We start from the raw sequence: 8174 nt of genomic DNA, 5'->3' as shown, positions 1-8174 counted from the left end.
TAAGAGGGCAAATTTTCTAAAATCTTCTAGGCCTTGCCCCCAAAAGCCCAGTAGCTAAGCCTGCAGGTGGCGAGTCATCACCACTGGCAGTTTAGTGGGGCCTGGCATGCCTGTAATACCCTGAGGACTTTTCTCAAGTAGAGGCATAGGATGCAGACACTGAAGAGCCAACAAGGACGTGTTTATGTTCCTGCCAGTTATATCTAACCAATTTGATATTGTTAGTGTGGACAATAAAGGGGTTCTAAGGAAAGAAACCTCACAGGGTGATCTGATCATAAATTCTTAACTGGGCAGGTCATGGTGGGGAGTCATGCCCCAGGCATATAAGTTTTTAGTAAAAGGTTAATTGTATTAAACAAGTCCTGTCCATTGTTTTTGTGCATCTAGGTTAACATATTTTTAAATAAGACCATAACCACTCTCAAGAGAGCACATAATCTTGTTAACTGTCCTATAATCCAATTCCACCTTGCTTTCTTCTATCCCCATAACCTTCCTTACATTCTCTCCTTAATTCCAAATGCATAAAAGAAACTGCAAAACCGTTATTTTCCAGAACATTTGCGATCTTGCACCCTGGCATATGTTGTCAGTTTGGTTCAAGTAAACTCTCATAAACATTCTCCGTAGATTTGGACATTTCTTACATGGACACTGACTTACACTTATCACAACTGAACACTTAAAATTATTTCCATTATATTTACTCACTAATTCTTCACTCTGAATTGAATATTTTACGTTAACCACTTAATAAAGCTTTCTTCTACTTTTGTATTATCTCTTCGACTAAGTTGAAAGACATTGGCGAGCATGAGTGCATTCTTCCAAGCACAGTGCCAAGTACACAGTATGTTCCTAAACAATGCTTGTTGATTCATTTTGGTACAGACTCTGAGAATCTGCAAGTCCCTCTTGTCTGGGCGATTCTAGGACAATCTAAGAGATCTGTGGGGTTGTATAAACCCTCGAGGTTTCTTTTGCCTGAACCTCACACTTGTTAGAGTCTTACTTTCATGCTACAGAAATAAAATAAATGGACAAAAGCAAAGTGAAATTTCATATCCAGAGTGCCTGAATTATCCTCATGTGCTTTGAACTGTATTGTACATTTCTCAAAAAAAGGATTAGGAAAATTCTTGAGGAATCTAATTGTGCAAATAATGCCATCGTTTGGTTTGGGTCTCTGAGGCAAGATGCATTTGGTATACAACACGATTTCTCCTCTCTTCTGGCCCTTTGGTGAGAGGGCAGTCAGCTTCAGAGGAACACAGGCACTGCCTGCCCTGACGTTTGTGAAGGTTGGATAGAGTCATTCTCCAGTGAGGAGAGAATGAAGCCCATTATCAACAAAATGCAAGGTGATAACTAGTATTAAAACAAAGAGCTAAATATATCTTTGTAACATAAATAATCTTGCTTATTCAGTAGGTATATTTTTTTTAAAAGGCATGATGTTGAAAAATAATGACCATAAGAAAAAGTGCCATACCTAATTTTCAGAACCTCATAATCTGCTAGAGAGAAACAAATTAAGTAACTGTTCACACAAATGTAAAATTATAGCTGTGTGAATTGCTGCAAAGACTAGAGCTATGGCTCTATGAGAGTTTCGATGCGGGGAGTGACTGAGTTAGAAACTAGAGGAATCGTGAAGGGCTTTCCTTAGTGACACTTGATCTGGCTATGGAAGAATGAGTAGATATCAGCTGAGTAAAGTAATGGCAGCCTTACAAATCCTAGGGAACAGCCCTGAGTCAGGGCCTGTGATGGATGTGAGCAAGCCAGTCATGAGGGACCAAAGGGCATGAGCAGGGAGGACAAGGGCTGCACCACCGCACTGGAGAGGAAGGCCTTGAATGGTCATTGTAACCTATAATGAGGGCTTTGTGTTTACTATAAGATTAATGAGAGGCCATTGGTAAACAGGTAGGTGAATATCAAAGTTACCTTTCAAAAAGATAGTTTTAGCTACAGTGTGGAGAATTTATTAGAAGAAGTTGGAGTGGAGGTGATAGATTAATAGATGGCCTTTTTAAAAAATTAAGGTCCTAACAGATTTAGCAGCCAAGAATATCTGATGCTCTTTATCAGCCACAAGGAAATTAGAGTTCTGAATCCTCCCTCCCTCAGGCCTCAATCTCACTCTATCACAGGCTATCCTGAGAGCTTGCCAGGTGCTTAACTCTGATAACATGTAATTCTCATAAGAACACAGTATCTAAAACATAAGGCCAATCATGTCTTGGGATTGAGTTTGGGGAATTTTAGAAAAGTAATACAAGAGGCTATACCATATATAATGTAACACCTCTGGGGGGTGGGGGGTGGGTCTCCTATAGCAGAACCAATTAATAAAACATATTACAGCTAAATGTCTGTTTATTAACATTATGTGGCACAGGTAAAGATTATAAGTAGTCTCACATCAGTTCAAGTCAGATTTTGTTGGTGAATGGGTTCATGTAAGTTCATTTCCAATAACTAAGTTATAAAATGCTTCTGTTCTTCAGAATATTTAATATTAGGATTTCAGAAAAATGATTGTGGTCGTGTGCATATTATCTTTTTTATAGACAGAAAATTGAGACTAAAGACATTAGATTAAGTAACCTCTCTGGATATAGATGACAGACAGAATTTAAACTTAATGACTTTAAAACCTTACCACATATTTTTAACTGAATAAAATGGGCACCTTCATTTTTTCAAGAAAAAGGAATGTGAATAGGTGACTAAAGTTAGGCACTAGAGGTAAGACCAGAGGTACAGTATTACATCAATGTGACATTAATATGATGACTGTCTCAAATGGCGAGGCTCACTCAATTTTCAATATATAGCAGTCAGAATTCAGTCCTTGAATATAAAAACCTAATTCTATAAAACAAACCTAATTTGATCTTTTAAGCTAAACAAGACAGTAAATCAAAAACTATATCATGGAAATATTGTAACAATATTTTGAAAGGCACCAGACAGTTGGCAGACATGACTGATAAGAATAGCTTCTCAGAAATTCTGATGAACAATATTTCTTAATATGTCACACATGTATGGTCTTTTCACGTGTTTTTATATGTGGTATATGTGCACATATATATGTGTACATACATATATATGTGGTATATATAAAATATGTATATGCAATATAAATATATTCCATTTGATTTTTTAAAATTAATTAATTTGTTTATTTTCATGGTAACATTGGTTAAAGAAATCTGATAAGTTTCAGCTGTACATTTTAACAATAAGGCATATTTACGTTGTGTGTTCACCTCTCATAGTTAGATTTCTTTCTGTCACCACATATTTGACCCCTTTTACCCTGTCTACCTCCCCCTCTCATTTGATGTTTTTAACTCTAGATTTTGTGGGTTCCATTTGATCTTCATAACTCTGAAAAAGTCAGAGGAGAATTGCTCTGCTATTCTACAGATTACTATAAATTGCAATTGAAAAAAATTAGATTTTCTTAAATGCTTTCACTGTAGTAAGTAGAGGAGTTGGTATTAAGCAGGAAGGACTAACTCAGCCTAGATCTAGCACAAGCTCTTGTTCTATAACTTAAATTCTTTTTTGATTCTTACTTATTTTGCTCATTTATACCATTACTTTGCCTCTCCAGTAAATCAAAAAACAATTTATTATTAAACTTCATAGATACTTATGTAAATGTCTGAAAAGTTCGTCATTTGTCTCAACTTTGTGAGTGAAGAAATGATTTTTCAACCCTTATTTTAATGCTGTTACATCTATATTCTTATTTCTATAAGGCTATCGATCATTAGTAATTTTAGGAAGCTGGGCCAAGTTCCACTTAGGCACATTAGCATTTGGCTGATCTTTTAAATCAAGTGAAAAATGCTTAATAAGTCACTAGGCAACATTCTATGCCTAGAATTCTAATTTTCTCACTCTTGAAAGGGCTCTTCTTCCTGGATATTTCAAAGACCTTACTTCGTTCATTGCAAGGACATTTTAAAGTTTCACACACTGTGTTAGATTTATTTCTGTCCCTCTAGCAAAAGTTTTCACTGTTTTCTTTTGTTTTCAATCCTCCTCCTCCTGCAGTTCAGGGGTTATTTAATCATTATTTAAATCCATGATTTCACTTAAAGTGGTGGCATGTCATGACTTAATCAACTATATCCATTGACTCAACATTTATTATATATCTATTAAGTAATTATAGCAAATATGAAAATCCAAGACAAAAAAATTCAAGGCTGTAAAAATGTAACATGCTTTATTTTCTGATAAAGACACAATGTCTACCTTGAGGTTTGAATTCCCTTAATGGCTGGAATTCATAACCTCGTCAATAGAAAAAAATCAAAATTTTAGTGTCTTTATTTTCAAAAAACAGAATTTTCAGGCATTTAAGATGAGGCAAATATTTCCTATTAATATTTACTTGCTCTTAAATATTTATTATGTAATATTTGATATATACCAAAGAATATGTATAATATATATATCAGTTATAAAATTAATAATTAAAGAAATCCTTAAATAATTTAATTAATAATTTAACTTAAATAATTTAAATAATTTATATAATACTATGTCTTGCTGGGTACTCCTTTCCCATCCCTTGGCAGCATCTCCAAGATAACCACAATCTTGATTTTTTTTTTACATATTTATCTTTTAAGATATAGCTATGAATTTATAACGTTATGTATATCTAAACTACATACTGCTTCTTTGTGCTTGTTATTGAGCTTTATACAAATGATACCATCTTTATGCAATTTTCTATATCTAACTTTTTTTAATCGGTACTCTGGTTCTCAGTCATTCACTTTCCAAAAAGGAAATCTCTAGTCAAAGTAACTTCACCAGCGAATTATATTGCAAATATTTAAAAAGATATGACATCAACCTTCTAGAGCATAAATTTAAAAAGAACACTTTCCAGTCATCTAATGAGGCCAAGCTTAACTGTGACACCAAAATCAGACAACGACATTAGAGAAAGGACAGTTACAGGCAACTTTTACCAAAAGCATGGATTTTTTAAATTCTTAAACAAAATTTGACAAATCAAAATCTATACAGTATACCAAAGAGAGTACCTCTTGACCAAATTGAGTTTGTTCCAGATTTGGCTCAAAAATATTTTTGAATGAATGAACATGCTAGAGTTTTACTTAGAACTTCATTCTTTCTTTATGCATGCATTAAATTTTAAAAAAGGTATGTGTTTCAATAAATACATCTAGAAATTTAAGTACTGCTTATAACCTTGCATTTTGTAGATAATAGACTTTTTCTCTCTGCTTTGGTATGGTAGTAGTGCAAGGATTTAAAAAATGGAAAAACAGAGACACACAGAGACTCACACATATCCAGTCATTTATATTATGTTGACGGTGCCACACAGAACATTGAGGTATGGGCAGTTTTTCTACAAATCATTCTGCACTATTCAAATATTCATGGAAGGGAAACAAATTTTGACCACTCGGCCATAATCAAAAATCAGTTCTAAGTAGATTAAACATTAAGGGAAAACAATAAACCTTCTAGAGTATAATATAGGAGAACACCTTTATCATTTTAGTAGGAAAAAATAGTCTTAATGAAGCCCTAATGTAAGAAAATGATAAAATTATTATATTGAAATTATGAATTGCTCTTTATCATGCCCACCAGCAAGAATATCTAAAAATTTAAGTACAGCAAGAACGTGAAAAGGCTAGCCACAGAATGAGAGCAGTTGTTTAGAATATACATTACTGATAATGAGCTTGTTTGTAGAATGTATGAAAACATTTTTACAAATCAATTTTTAAAAAAAATTACGACAAACAACCTAATAGAAAAATAGAGAAGTTTCAACAGACCCTTCACACACAAAAAATCAGAATGACCAATAAACATATGAAAAGTGTTTTTATTCTCATCAATAATTAGAAAAAATGCGTATTAGAACTGAGATACCACAGACTACCCACAAGAAAACTGAAAGTTAAAAGCAAGTGCTGGTGAGGAATTCTTATGCACTGTGATTGTCCACTGTAAATGGGTCCAAGCACCTTGGAAAATTGTTTTTCAGTGTTTCCTAAAATGGAATATATACATACTTTATAACAGAGCCCTTGATCTCCTATGTACAACAACAACAACAACAACAACAAAATCTATACACACAGGTATCAAGAGACATGTATAAAGTTATACAAGGCAGTATCATCCATAATAGCTCAAAACTGGAAACAAGTCAATTGTCCTTTAATAAAATAATAAATAATATATTAACAAAATGTAATGTAAATTTTCAATGAAGTGAATTACTACCTGTGGCAATATAGATGAAACTCAAGAATATAAGGTTGAATGAAAGAAATCAGACATAAAATGAGACAATTTTCAGAAACTCAATGAAATCAAGGCTTAGGAAAATAATCTTGAACATGCATGAACTGAGGAAATATTTTACCTATGAGCTCTTATTGAGATACCTACTAGGGGATGGGCTTCATTCAACAGACAACCGGGAAAACTTCAGCAAAAGAATCGATGCACTTAATATAATTAACTGGAAGAAATAAAAAGTTACGGTAAGAGTGGAAGAATAATATATGTTACATGAAAAATAATAAAGTAATAAAACTAAAATGATTTTGTCACATATGTAGATTTGTGAGTCTGCCACCACAGTTAAGTTACAGAATAGTTCCATCTCAAGGATCTCCTGTGTGGCTATTTTATAGTCATGACAACTTTTCTTCCTCCCTCTACCTTGGCAACCACTAACTGTATATTTTTAAAGCAATAATTAGAAAAAAAAATTATCATCTTAAATATATATGTCAACATTTTTTAAAATACAGTTAAGAAAGTTGATACTAAACCCATTTGAAAAAATAAGTATGCAGTAATAGCTAGGAATCTTGGAAAATGAAAATGAACGTGAGGGAGCAGTTTTGTCAGATATTGAAACAGACTATGAAGACTCTATAATTAACAATGTTTAGTACTAATATAAGAATAAGCAGACAGTCAAGTGAAAAAAGTCCAGAATATGGAAATTGAATATATATTAAAACTAGCATTTCAAATCATGAGAGTAAAAATGAACCTCTAAATAAATGGTGGTTAGATAACTGAATTGCTATTTGCAAAATGAAAAATTAGATATACACCTTACATTATATAAACTCCAAGAATATATAAACTCCACAAGAATAAACTCCAGATTAAACAGTGATATAAATGGGAAAAACATAAAAACTTTTAAGAAGAAGGAGAGAGATGAGTGTGACAGGGGCTAACTGGGATTCAAAATCTATATTAATAAAAGATTGCTAAAAGAATGATTTATACTTTTTAAAAAGAGTTTTGCATGGCAAAAATACTAGCATAAGCAAAATCAAAAACCAAATGACACACTGGGAGTAAATAAGTGCAACATATGAAATAGATTAATGAATGTTAGAACTATAAAACAACTCTTAAAAATTGAGAAAAAAACCCCAGAAACCTGATGGAAAAATGGCCAAAAAAAAAAAAAAAAAGGAAACAATATAAAATGATATAAAAAAAAGGCCTTTAACATATGAGGTGATGTCAAGTTCACTCATAATAGTTCGGTGCAACTTAAAGTACACTGAGGCCCATTTCTCAACTATCAAAGTGTCAAAAAGTCAAGGCCAGCAGGCAATGCATAGGCTTGGGTTCACAGGCACTCATACATTGTTGGTGGCGTTGTAATTAGGTTCAGCCCCTAAGAAGGGTAATTTGACATTATGCAACAAAATTATCTGTGAATTTACCTGAGCCAGTGATTGTACTTTTAGGAATTTAAATTTATTGTCTCTAGGTTAATGGTCTCTGGGAGTTTTTTGTACTACTCTATATCAAAATAAAACTTAACAGAACTATTCTATGGTGTTAATAATCAGAATAGTAAGTTTGGGGAGGAAGGACTGTTTGGAAGGTAGATAAGGGGGTTCTGTGGTGCTGACAGTATTCTATTTCTTAATCTGAGTGGCTACATAGTTCACTTTGGTATAATTCATTGGAATCAATATTTATGTCTTGCACACTTTTTTTATAAGTATGTTATATTTAAATCAATAAGTTAACAATTATATTCTAATTGTAAGCCCTTCGTTTTTACTGAATAGACTATAATAATATTTTGTATATGAAAATAA

This window comes from Pteropus vampyrus, unplaced genomic scaffold (assembly GCF_000151845.1).
Source record: "Pteropus vampyrus isolate Shadow unplaced genomic scaffold, Pvam_2.0 Scaffold82, whole genome shotgun sequence".
Lineage (NCBI taxonomy): Eukaryota > Metazoa > Chordata > Mammalia > Chiroptera > Pteropodidae > Pteropus > Pteropus vampyrus.
Note: the sequence above shows the minus strand (reverse complement) of the source record.